We start from the raw sequence: 14,653 nt of genomic DNA, 5'->3' as shown, positions 1-14,653 counted from the left end.
TGTTGCAGAATTTGTGTCTATGTCCTATTTTTGCCGGTCGCAGCCAGGAAATCAATGTGGTTTTACACCTCTAGTCGTAGGTATATCATTCTTTTAAGTTCAGACTGAATCCTCCCTGTTAAAGATTTGACATGATGGAGGTCCAGACATGATGGGGACCAGAAGGGAAATCAAAAACTGTGGGAGCATTTTCATTTTTGGCACGCACACATCAAACGATAGCACAAGTAAGCTAATATTAGCCAGCTGCCTGGTGGTTTCCACTTGCGTCAACATAACTAATACAGAAGGCACAAAAAAATAAAAATAAATACTTTACGTACAGAAATGTAAGAAGAATGGAAAGAAAATTATATTTATGGTGTAAAACGCTGAAAGAAACTATCAGAGAGCATCTTTTTCCTCTGCAGACTGAAAATTAGCGTCCACTAAAGAACTCACTAAATGTGAGACGACACTTTAAAGAAATCGTTTGACATTTTAGAAAGTTGGCTTATTTTCTTCCTGCATTAATTTCAAATGAGTAAGTAAAACTCTCACATTTCTACAGTAAACATAAAGCAGATTGTTGTAGCAACTAGTTTTCTTAGCTTAGGACAAAGACTGGTTATTCACGGTTTTATGGTGACTTGTGTATCCATCAATTTCTTGCATGAACTTCCTGGTATTTTCGCTGTTACTCTTGGTCAAGAAATAGTCTCATATAACAGATAGATTGGTGGGTACTTTTGTTAACTTTGGAAAGGACTAGCTGTTTCCCACAGTTCCGAGGCTTTAAGCTAAGCTAAGCTAAGCTAAGCTAAACTAAGCTAATCCTGTCTTTAGCTTTTACCAGACTAACAGGAGGGTGGGTCTAACCTTGTCATCTAACTATCAGCAATGAAAATACCCATATTTGTCAAAATGTCAGACCACTTCTTTAAAGACATGTAGACACTAATAAGTCACTGCACTGAAGTATCAGATGAACACAGGCACAACACTGGTTACATATTCACCAAACACACAGAGACGCTACAGTTGCTTTCATTAAGGTCCAGATTTATGGCAGCACATTAGATTATTTGAGATGCTCTGTATGAACAGCCTTTTACAGGGGAAAGTAATTTCAAATGGAAAAATAATGAAAAAAAAAAAAAAACTCATAGAGAAGTATGGTATTGGTATTCACAAAGTGGCCGGTCATGCCAGCAGGGCAGGTGTGGTGGGCGGTGTAAGTCCTCCCATTGATGTCCTGGTCCACAGAGAGCTCATCATGTCCTGGCCTCCGCAGAGAGCTCGATTTCCTCTGTGTCCTGCCTCTCCAACATCTGGCTCCCCACCTCTTGCTGGCAGTTTTGTATGACCAAGTACACTACGAGACCCACACAGATGAAAATGAGGAGGACCATTCCTATAACCTGGGGCGCAGAAGAGGAAAAGCAACACTTTGTTAAGTAAATGTTAACACAAGAGGCGTATTTGTGGTCAACAATTTCTATTACTTGAGCTATGTTGAGAGCTTACAAAGTGTAACATCATTGGATATGTTCTGAACAGTGCAAGCCCTGGGAGCAGGGGTCACGTTAACCGAATATTTTCCGTCATTGACCGTTTTTTTAAAACGGTGACGGAAAAATCTGAAGGCCATCTGTCATTTTGACAGATTGCAATTCACACCCCAGACCACTTGGTGGCGAGTGAGCATATTAATTGGCTCGTCTCTCTTGATTTTAACCCTCCTGCTGTCTTCGAGTCAATTTGACCTGATTTCAAAATGTAAACTGTCATAACTTTGGCTTTCTTCCGTATAATTACCTGAAAATCACATGGATGGTCCCCTGTTATGCTCTTTACAGCTCAAATTAATTATGACTATATTTGTTAAATTATGTGTGTTTTACACCGGTTGTCTTCCCAGGTCAATTTGACCCAGTCATATTTAGTGACACAATGGGTCACACTATTGTGGTTTTCAGCACAATTAACACACACACAAACATATACAACCACCCACACCCACCCACCCATCCACACAGCCACCCCCATGCCCCCCCACCCCCATGCCACACCCCCACCCCCGCACATACACACACAAAATCACACACACACACACACACATACACGTACACACACACCCTTACACACACGTATACACCCACAAACGCACACCCACACACGCGCACACACACATACACGCATACCCAGACACACATACGCACTAACACACATGCATACACACACAAACTCACATTCATGTATACACATACATACACACACACTCACAAACATGCACACGCACATGCACACCCATACCCGCATGGAAGTCCCCTGTTATGCTGGTTGACAAGTGCATACTCGCACGTACACACATCCACCCACACTCACACACATCCCCACACCCCCCTCACAAAACCAAAATCACAGACATACACACACACGCACGCACACACCCAGACACACACATGCAGTGTAATATTTCCAGTCTCTGATGTGCATTCGGCCTCCAGACAACACCAAATGTCAAAGCTAAACATTTGTGAACATGTTAATTTCACACCTGTGATTTGTCTTTCTCCAATTCTGCACAAGATAAGTATAAACAAAAAAATGAGATTATAAATACAGCATTCTCTGGGAATGTCACATTTCACTCTGACACAGCGTGATGAAGAGGAGACATTCTCTTGTCTCCTACTGCCCCAAAGACAGAAAAGAATTTGCTTCTCTGCATTGGGACACTGTTTTTAGTAGCACCACAGAGGACAAAATGTCCCAGATCATCCTTGATTATAACAAGAACAAGAGAGTCCACAACCTCGACAAGGTAATTGCACTTTTTTCATGTAATATTTATCGATATTCATTCAGGTCAATGCATTGCATTCTTGTGTGAAATAAGAATTAATTTTTAAATGATTTGTTGTTTATTACTTTAGTTGCAGGTCACCGGTGTATACAGTTGTAAACGGATTACAGCCCCCTGTCAGGGGCCAACGGACTGTCCCTCTGTCTTTCTGTGTTTATTATTTTATAAAGAAGATCAAAGAAAGAGTTTTTAAAATATATGCTGCACTTTGCAAATTATATTTCTTTACTCTCTTATTTATGAAAACAAGTGCATCAGTCAATTTTGACCTTGGGGTATCCTGACTAATGCTTTACATATACTAATCAGCAGTTATCCCAAATAATAATATCTTGTAAATTAGGTTTATTTTCATAAATACAGGTCTAAAAGGTCTAAAATGTGTGGTAATGACTTGTCATGAATTAGGCCAAAAATATGTAACACAGAATGGTGTGGTCATTTTACACATCATGCATTGTAACCAAATGAAAAAGCCTGGGTAAAATTGACCCGGGAGGACCACAAGTGTGACTATTTGCTGCCATTAAAAAAATCAAAAAGATTTCAAGTCAATATCCTGCCTGAACATTGACATATAGCAGCCTGTGATAATGGATCAACACATATGCCTCTGATCATAAGCATAGTGAAAATAATTCAGAATTTCTGTTTTTTTTTTTACTCAAAAACGATTTGTACTTTTTTGTAAATTAGGTGTATCGTACCATAAATTACAAAACTAAATATAAAATATATGTTAATGTGTTGGAAACAAGTTCAATAAAAAGGTGAAACAAAAAATTTTATCCATCATGTTTTATAAGCAGTCAAAACACTAAGTTTTGTTTCTCTGCCGAGTGAGATGTAAGATGTTTGGATGGTGCCGTTTATTGATTATATATCAATCAAACGTGGTAGGACTCAACTGAGCCGGTTAAATAGACGTCTATTTATGATTCTTGAGTCTTCTTTGATGGCCGGTTATATGAGCCGGATCTTTTTTTTCCACCGCTACTGAATATTAATTAAAATAAATGAAAATTAAATTCTATTGAATATGTCTTTATTATCATTTAAAATAAAAATAAATAAGTGACGGGTAAAACTAGATTATGACGGGATTTTTATGACCCTGTCAGTCAAAATGACAGACAACGAAAAAGTCTAGCGCAACCTCTGCCTGGGAGAGAAGTATTTCACTTGTTATTTTTAGTAGCATCACAGAGGACAAAATGTCCCAGATCATCATTGATTATAACAAGAACAAGAGAGAGTCCACAATCTCGACAAGGTAATTGCACTTTTTTCATGTAATATTTATCGATATTCATTCAGGTCAATGCATTGCATTCTTGTGTGAAATAAGAATTCATTTTTTAATGATTTGTTTTTTATTACTTTTGTTGCAGGTCACCAGTGTATACAGCTGTAAACAGATTATAGCCCCCTGTCAGGGGCCAACGGACTGTCCCTCTGTCTTTCTGTGTTTATTATTTTATAAAGAAGATCAAAGAAAGAGTTTTTAAAATAAATGCTGCACTTTGCAAATTATATTTCTTTACTCTATTATTTATGAAAACAATCAGTCAATTTTGACCTTGGGGTATCCTGACTAATGCTTTACATATACTAATCAGTAGTTATACAGTGGGGAAAATAAGTATTTGATACACCGCCGATTTTGCAAGTTTCCCCCCTTATAAAGAATGGAGAGGTCTGTAATTTGTATCATAGGTACACTTCAACTGTGAGAGACAGAATCTAAAATAAAAATCCAGAAAATCACATTGTATGATTTTTAAATAATTAATTTGTATTTTATTGCATGAAATAAGTATTTGATCACCCACCAACCAGCATGGATTCTGGCTCTCACAGAACTGTTAGTTTGTCTTTAAGAAGCCCTCCTATCCTCCACTCGTTACCTGTATTAATTGCACCAGTTTGAACTCGTTATCTGTATAAAAGACACCTGTCCACACACACAATCGATCACACTCCAACCGCTCCACCATGGCCAAGACCATAGAGCTGTCTAAGGACACCAGAGACAAAACTGTAGACCTGCACAAGGCTGGGATAGGCTACAGGACAACAGGCAAGCAGCTTGGTGAGAAGGCAACAACTGTTGGTGCAATTATTAGAAAATGGAAGGGACTCAAGATGACTGTCAGTCTCCCTCAGACTGGGGCTCCATGCAAGATCTCGCCTCGTGGAGTGTCAGTGATCATGAGAAAGGTAAGGGATCAGCCCAGAACTACAAAGGAGGACCTGGTCTATGACCTGAAGAGAGCTGGGACCACAGTCTCAATGGTTACCATTAGTAACACACTACGCTGCCATGGATTAAAATCCTGCAGCACATGCAAGGTCCCCCTGCTCAAGCCAGCACATGTCCAGGCCTGTCTGAAGTTTGCCAGTGACCATCTGGATGATCCAGAGGAGGCATGGGAGAAGGTCATGTGGTCAGATGAGACCAAAAGTAAACTTTTTGGTATAAACTCCACTCGCCGTGTTTGGAGGAAGAAGAAGGATGAGTACAATCCCAAGAACACCATCCCAACTGTGAAGCACGGGGGTAGAAACATAATGCCTAGTAGGTACTTTTATTCAAAGGGACCAGGACGAGTGCATCGTATTGAGGAGAGGATGGATGGGGCCATGTATTGCGAGATTTTGGGCAACAACCTCCTTCCCTCAGTAAGAGCGTTGAAGATGGGTCGTGGCTGGGTCTTCCAGCATGACAATGACCTGAAACAAACAGCCATGGCAACTAAGGAGTGGCTCCGTAAGAAGCATTTCAAGGTCCTGGAGTGGCCTAGTCAGTCTCTAGACTTAAACCCAATAGAAAATCTTTGGAGGGAGATGAAACTCCATGTTGCCCAGCTACAGCCTCAAAACCTGAAAGATCTGGAGGAGATCTGTAGGGAAGAGTGGACCAAAATCCCTGCTGCAGTGTGTGCAAACCTGGTCAAGAACTATAGGAAACGTTTGATCTCTGTAATTGGATCTGTACTAAATATTAAGTTCTGTTTTTCTAGTGTATCAAATACTTATTTCATGCAATATAATGCAAATTAATTATTTAAAAATCATACAATGTGATTTTCTGGATTTTTATTTTAGATTCTGTCTCTCACAGTTGAAGTGTACCTATGATGAAAATGACAGACCTCTCCATTCTTTATAAGGGGGGAAACTTGCAAAATCGGCAGTGTATCAAATACTTATTTTCCTCACTGTACAAATAACTTATAATATCTTGTAAATTAGGTTTATTTTCATAAATACAGGTCTAAAAGAAGTTTAAAATGTGTGGTAATGATTTGTCATGAAGTAGGCCAAAAATATGTAACACAGAATGGTGTGGTCATTTTACACATTATGCATTGTAACTAATTGAAAAAGCAACCGGTGTGACTATTTGCTGCCATTCAAAAAATCAAAAAGATTTCAAATCAATATCCTGCCTGAACATTGACATATACCAGCCTGTGATAATGGATCAACACAAGTGCCTCTGATCATAAGCATAGTGGAAATAATTCAGTATTTCTGATTTTTTTTTAAACTCAAAAACGATTTGTACTTTTTTGTAAATTAGGTTTATCATACCATAAATTACAAAAATAAATATAAAATGTATATTAATGTGTTGGAAACAAGTTCAATAAAAAGGTGAAACAAAAAAAATTTAAATTTTTTTTATACATCATGTTTTATAAGCAGGCAAAACAGCCCGGGTCAAATTGACCCGGGAGGACAAAAGGTGCGCAGTAAACGCGAAGACAAAAGTCGGGTAATACGTTTAGTTTCTCTGCCGAGTGAGATGTAAGATGTTTGGATGGTGCCACATATTGATTATAATTCAATCAAACGTGGAAGGACTCAACTGAGCCGGTTAAATAGACGTCTATTTATGAATCTTGAGTCGTCTTTGATGGCCGGTTAAATGAGCCGAATCTTTTTTTTCCACCGCTACTGAATATTAAATAAAATAAATGAAAATTAAATTCTATTGAATATGTCATTATTATCATTTAAAAAAAATTAAGTGACGGGTAAAACTAGATTATGACGGGATTTTTATGACCCTGTCAGTCAAAATGACAGACAACGAAAAAGTCTAGCGCAACCTCTGCATGGGAGAGAAGTATTTCACTCCCTTCCTCCCACACAATCTATTGTAAACTAGAAAACGTTTACTCACCTGAGAAGTAACAAACTGCTCCTGTGAGTAGTGCATTAGTTCTTGTGAGGTGACATTTGGCTCACACCACTTCTGCGGCGCTGCCTTGTCCAGTAGTACATAGCTACCCTCCCAGTATGTCATAGCGCACGCAAAGTATTGGCCATCGAAGAACATCAAGATCAGCCACACGATAGCAGAAACAAAACTGGAAACAGTTTTGGAACAAAAACTGTTTCCAGTTTTGTTGTCTATGTCTGTCTGACCCTCGAAAGAGGGTCCACCATTGTGAACAACAGGAACAAAACAGTTTCCAGTTTTGTTCCTGCACCACGTGTCACATCTGCATCCTTGAATGATCAGCATCAAGATGAAGGCCATGACGGCTGGAATGATGAAGAAAGCTGAGGAAAAGACTCCGTTCCATTTAGAGTTGCAAGGACACTCAAACTCCAGCTCCACCAGCTTCTCTAGTCCCATGAGGATGAAGCCAAAAGCCACATTTGATGCCAGAGGACTTTTGCTAAACTCATTTTTCAGCAAAGCAAGGTATTGTTTTCCTGCCATGACTGACCGAAGAATGAAGACAACCGTTGTAAAAAGCCCTAAAGAGGATCCACCGTTGTGAACACACTGACAACAGCTAAGGGACGTGTAATTAATGCATCCAGGGGTAAGTTTTTCTCTGCCACAAATGCCACACGTCCACTCTGATTGGTTTCAAACAAAGGAGGGTGTGCCGTCTGCTCTGACATTTCTCCAGCGGATTGATCTGCGCGAGGTTTCAGGTGGGGTTACATTTTAAATGTGGTCTCCCACGGACAAACAAGAGGGAGGGTTTAAAATGGATTTTTTTTTTTTATTATTATTTTGCACTAAATAATTTAAAAAGACACGCAAATTTAAAAGTGTAAGCAGAGTTGCGTGTGGCCGCCGGTTTAATCCTGAAATGAACTAGAAAGTCTAAGCAAGAATAATTTACCATCAATGTCACCCAAAATAAAACAGTTTATTGCTCATGAAAGGAAATAAAGTTGTTAAAAGTGCTCCTACATATGTTTTCAGATGACTAGTGCGCTCTGCACGCGGCTAAAAGTGAAAGGAACAGAGAGGATAACGACAGCAACTTCCTCAGGACCAAACAGGAAGTGCTGAAAAAGCCCTCCACCAGGATGAACATGCAGGGCCTGCCCCAATTTCTACACTTAATGGGTTTGACTGGCACTTGGGCAATGTTGAAAATAACAGATCTAAACCATTTCTCTAAGTGTCAGCTTTGAAAAAAACCTGCAGAGGATCTCCGAGCTGCAGAGGTCAGCCAATAGAGCCAAGGAAGGATACTGCCTTCATTGAACATGACAGCAGCTCACCTGAAAGACTGGAAGTAAATCATGCTATTTGTAGAATGTGCTACACTGATTCTTCTTCTCAGAAGTGTTCAACTACTGAATGTCTGACATTTAATAAAAGCCCACTAGAAATGCCCCCATTCTTTTCAGTGAATGTTAAAACAGCATTGCTTGTTATTCAAATGACTCTCTTACCCCCCCCAACAGATTATTAATATTGTGACGTTTCCTTCCTAGAGATGTTAAACCTCGTGTCACAGCTCGCTTTAAGACAAACTCAATTTGTCCAACTAAGACTGAAAGCATGTGAGGAATGTGGAAGTTAACATGCATTGAAGACACGACTCTACAAAATCCCTGAAAGTTTTACTTCAATAAATACATTCTTTTATTACAAAATAATATATATATATATATATATATATATATAAACATACTGCAGTGTTGCAGAATTTGTGTCTAAGTCCTATTTTTGCCGGTCGCAGTCAGGAAATCAATGTGGTTTTACACCTCTAGTTGCAGGTAGCTATATCATTTTTTCAAGTTCAGACTGAATCCTCCCTGTTAGCAAAGATTTGACACGATGGAGGTCCAGGCATGATGGGGACCAGAAGGGAAATCAAAAACTGTTGGAGCGCTTTCATTTTTGGCACGCACACATCAAACGATAGCACAAGTAAGCTAATATTAGCCAGCTGCCTGGTGGTCAATCAAACATGGTAGGACTCAACTGAGCCGGTTAAATAGACGTCTGTTCATGATTCTTGAGTCGTCTTTGATGGCCAGTTATATGAGCCGAATCTTTTTTTTCCACCGCTACTGAATATTAATTAAAATAAATGAAAATGAAATTCTATTGAATATGTCATTATTATCATTATTATCACAAAAATTAAGTGACAGGTAAGACTAGATTATGACGGGATTTTTATGACCCTGTCAGTCAAAATGACAGACAACGAAAAAGTCTAGTGCAACCTCTGCATGGGATAGAAGTATTTCACTCCCCTCCTCCCACACAATCTATTGTAAACTAGAAAACGTTTACTCACCTGAGAAGTAAAAAACTGCAGGAGAGCATTAGTACTTGTGGGGTGACATCTCCCTCACTTATTGGCTCACACCACTTCTGCGGCGCTGCCTTGTCCACTAGTACAAATCTACCCTCCCAGTATGTCTTAGCGCACGCAAAGTATTGGCCATCGAGGAACAACAAGATCAGCCACACGATAGCAGGAACAAAACTGGAGAGGGAAACAGTTTTCCTGCACCACGTGTCACATCTGCATCTTTAAATGATCAGCATCAAGGTGAAGGCCATGACGGCAGGAATGATGAAGAAAGCTGAGGAAAAGGCTCCGTTCCATTTAGAGTTGCAAGGACACTCAAACTCCAGCTCCACCAGCTTCTCTAGTCCCGTGAGGATCAAGCCAAAAGCCACATTTGATACCAGAGAACTGTTGCTAAGCTAATTTTTCAGCCTGGTAAGCCATTGTTGTCTACTTCCCATACTACCGAAGAATGAAGACAACCGTTGTAAAAAGCCCTAAAGAGGATCCACCGTTGTGAACACATTGGCACACACACAACAGCTAAGGGATGTGTAAGTAATGCATCCAGGGGTAAGTTTTTCTCTGCCACAAATGCCACACGTCCACTCTGATTGGTTTCAAACAAAGGAGGGTGTGCCGTCTGCTCTGACATTTCTCCAGCGGATTGGTCTGCGCGAGGTTTCAGGTGGGGTTACATTTTAAATGTGGTCTCCCACGGACAAACTGGAGGGAGGGTTTAAAATGATTTTTTTTTTTTTTTATTTTGCACTAAATAATTTAAAAAGACACGTAAATTTAAAAGTGTAAGCAGAGTTGTGTGTTATTTGTGATGAAAGCTTTGCATCTGAGCCTTGAAGTCCAATATCTGTGGCTGAGGTTGTTTTTAAGTCTCCTTGTCCTATAGTCTCCTGCAGATTTTCTTTAATATTTGGACATGGGTATGTCTGTAGAGATTTAGGTAGGTAAAATCCCCATTCAAAAAAGAAATCAACAAACACAAAATACCTTACTGTAGAAGACTACAGCACTGGCCGCCAGTTTAATCCTGAAACTGAATAATATACCATCAATGTCACCCAAAATAAAACAGTTTATTGCTCATGAAAGGAAATAAAGTTGTTAAAAGTGCTCCTACATATGTTTTCAGATGACTAGTGCGCTCTGCATGTGCCTGAAAGTGAGGGGAACAGAGAGGATAACGACAGCAACTTCCTCAGGACCAAACAGGAAGTGCCAAAAAAGCCCTCCCCCAGGATGAACATGCAGGGTCTGCCCCAATTTCTACACTTAATGGGTTTAACTGGCACTTGGGCAATGTTGAAAGTAACAGAACTAAACCATTTCTCTAAGAGTCAGCTTTGAAAACAACCTGCAGAGGATCTCCGAGCCGCAGAGGTCAGCCGATAGAGGCAAGGAAGGATACTGCCTTCACTGAACATGACAGCAGCTCACCTGAAAGGCTCTACCTTGGTATTCCACTGTAAATATCATGCTATTTGTAGAATGTGCTACACTGATTCTTTTGCAGAAGTGTTCAACTACTGAATGTCTGACATTTAATAAAAGCCCACTAGAAATGCGCCCATTCTTTTCAGTGAATGTTAAAACAGCATTGCTTGTTATTCAAATGACCGGGGGGGGGGGGTAATATTGAGACATTTCCTTGCTAGAGATGTTAAACCTTGTTTCACAGCTCGCTTTAAGACAAATTCAATTTGTCCAACTAAAACTGAAAGCGAGTGACGACTGTGGAAGCTAACATGCATTGAAGACATGACTCTACAAAATCCCTGATAGTTTTACTTCAATAAATACATTCTTTTATTACAAAACAATATATATGTAAAAAAAACATACTGCATTGTTGCAGAATTTGTGTCTATGTCCTATTTTTGCCGGTCGCAGCCAGGAAATCAATGTGGTTTTACACCTCTAGTCGTAGGTATATCATTCTTTTAAGTTCAGACTGAATCCTCCCTGTTAAAGATTTGACATGATGGAGGTCCAGACATGATGGGGACCAGGAGGGAAATCAAAAACTGTGGGAGCAGTTTCATTTTTGGCACGCACACATCAAACGATAGCACAAGTAAGCTAATATTAGCCAGCTGCCTGGTGGTTTCCACTTGCGTCAACATAACTAATACAGAAGGCACAAAAAAAAATAAAACTTTACGTAAAGAAAAGGGAAAGAAAATGATATTTATGGTGTAAAAAGCTGAAAGAAACTATCAGAGAGCATCTTTTTCCTCTGAGCTGCAGACTGAAAATTAGCGTCCGCTAAAGAACTCACTAAATGTGAGACGTCACTTTAAAGAAATCGTTTGACATTTTAGAAAGTTGGTTTATTTTCTTCCTGCATTAATTTCAAATGAGTAAGTAAAACTCTCACATTTCTACAGTAAACATAAAGCAGATTGTTGTAGCAACTGGTTTTTTTAGCTTAGGACAAAGACTGGTCATTCACGGTTTTATGGCGACTTGCATATCCATCAATTTCTTGCATTAACTTCCTGGTATTTTCACTGTTACTCTTGGTCAAGAAATAGTCTCAAATAACAGTTAGATTGGTGGGTACTTTTGTTAACTTTGGAAAGGACTAGCTGTTTCCCACAGTTCCGTGGCTTTAAGCTAAGCTAAGCTAAGCTAAGCCAAGCTAGTCCTTTACTGTCTATAGCTTTTACCAGACTAACAGGAGTGTGTTCTAACCTTCTCATCTAACTATCAGCAATGAAAATACCCATATTTGTCAAAATGTCAGACCACTTCTTCAAAGACATGTAGACACTAATAAGTCACTGCACTGAAGTATCAGATGAACACAGGCACAACACTGGTTACATATTCACCGAACACACAGAGACGCTACAGTTGCTTTCATTAAGGTCCAGATTTATGGCAGCACATTAGATGACTTGAGATGCTCTGTGTGGCCAGTTTCTACAGGGGAAAGTACTTTCAAATAGAAAAATAGTTTAAAAAATGAAAAATAAAAACTCATAGAGAAGTCTGTTGGTATTTACAAAGTGGCCGGCCGTGCCAGCAGGGCAGGTGTGGTGGGCGGTGTAAGTCCTCTCATGATGTCCTGGTCCGTAGAGAGCTCATCCTGAGCACCGTGAGCTCGGCTACATCTGCGTCCTGCCCTATCTCCACCTCTTGCTGGCAGCTTTCTCTGACCACGTACACTACGAGACCCACACAGATGAAAATGAGGAGGAATATGCCTATAACCTGGAGCGCAGAAGAGGGAAAGCAACACTTTGCTAAGTAAACGTTAACACAAGAGGCGTATTTGTGGTCAACAGTATCTATTAATAGGGCTATGTTGAAAGTTTACAAAGTGTAACATCACAGTGCTGAGCAGTGTGAGCCCCGGGAGAGAAGTATTTCACTCCCCTCCTCCCACACAATCTTTTTTAAACTAGAAAACGTTCACTCACCTGAGAAAACACAAACAGCTGCTGTGAGCGGAGCATTAGTTCTTGTGGGGTGACATCTCCCTCACTTATTGGCTCACACCACTTCTGCGGCGCTGCCTTGTCCACTAGTACAAATCTACCCTCCCAGTCTGTCATAGCGCACGCAAAGTATTGGCCATCGAGGAACAACAAGATCAGCCACACGATAGCAGGAACAAAACTGGAGAGGGAAACAGTTTTCCTGCACCACGTGTCGCATCTGCATCCTTGAATGATCAGCATCAAGGTGAAGGCCATGACGGCAGGAATGATGAAGAAAGCTGAGGAAAAGGCTCCGTTCCATGTAGGGCTGCAAGGACACTCAAACTCCAGCTCCACCAGCTTCTCTAGTCCCATGAGGATAAAGCCAAAAGCCACATTTGATACCAGAGGACTGTTGCTAAGCTCATTTTTCAGCCTGGTAAGCCATTGTTGTCTACTTTCCATACTAGATTGACCGAAGAATGAAGGCAACCGTTGTAAAAAGCCCAAAAGAGGGTCCACCGTTGTGAACACATTGGCAACAGCTAAGTGATGCGTAATTAATGCATCCAGGGGTAAGTTTTCCCCTGCGGCAAAATCCCACACTTCCACTCTGATTGGTTTCGAACAAAGGAGGGTGTGCCGTCTGCTCTGACATTTCTCCAGCGGATTGGTCTGCGCGACGTTTCAGGTGGGGTTACATTTTAAATGTGGTCTCCCACGGACAAACTGGAGGGAGGGCTGTAAAGTGGAGGGAAGTTTGTTCTGCGGCCGCGCACAGGCAGGCCATTCACAACAGTCCTGCAGGAAGGAAGAAAGGAAAAAAAACAACAACATGCATGGAGTTGGGGCTATATGTGAAAGGCCTTTGCGTTGAAGAATCAAGTTACAACCCTGAATCTACTGAACAAAAGAAGGAAATGTTACAGCTAAAATGATCTTTAAAGAAAGTGTCCCTCATAAAACTACACCACGACTTATAAAGGTATTAAGTTCTCATGGTGTTTCATATGTTGCAATTGCCTGATATGTAAAAATAAAAGAAAATAAATGAGACACTTTTCAGTTGACCTCAATTCTCCACACGAGGGCGCTCACGGAGCAGCGCAGGGTTGAGGACGGAGGAGGATTACGAGAGGCCATGTTGAACTTTCAAGGGGATGCGGGTGCATGCAGCTTGAGAACACACAGGCCAGTCGTGTGATGACATAATTTATAAACGACCTCAGTGATCTCAAGAGCACCGCCGTAATCTCTGCACGTCGAAACGAGAGAGAGTATTGGGGCGCTGTTAGAAAAACGTGACTGATGCTTTCTGTCGATCTGCACGACCCCCTGCAAGTTTGCTCCTGCTTTTAAACTTGTCGCACGCAAATCCGACTGGAGCGTGGCCGGCAAGTGACCTGGCAACATGAGGAAGTGAATGAGGAAATCATGTAGACGTTCAGTAAATATTGTACCCTATATGAGTAGGACCAGCGTTCAGATTAAGATGGCAGATTGTGAAAATGTTCACCTGGCAACCCGGGCAAGAAAATAAAGGCTAAACAGGTGCATAATAACTGCATGAGTTCACAAACAACATCAGCTACATACATGTGCGTGTGAGTGTGAGTGAGCGCGCGTGTATGTATGTGTGCGTGTGTGTGTAAATTCATCCCATCCACGGTCATGAGCGCACTGGGCACGCGCAGCTTGTCGTTGCTGCCGTCGGTGTCCTACCAGCATCTGTTCCTGCTTTGGTATTAAAAATAGACCGGTGCTGATAACGACTTATGTTTCGGCTACATCAC

The sequence above is a fragment of the Chelon labrosus genome (genome assembly GCF_963514085.1).
Source record: "Chelon labrosus genome assembly, chromosome: 3".
In the NCBI taxonomy this organism is placed as follows: Eukaryota; Metazoa; Chordata; class Actinopteri; order Mugiliformes; family Mugilidae; genus Chelon; species Chelon labrosus.
This window is presented reverse-complemented; position numbering follows the sequence as displayed.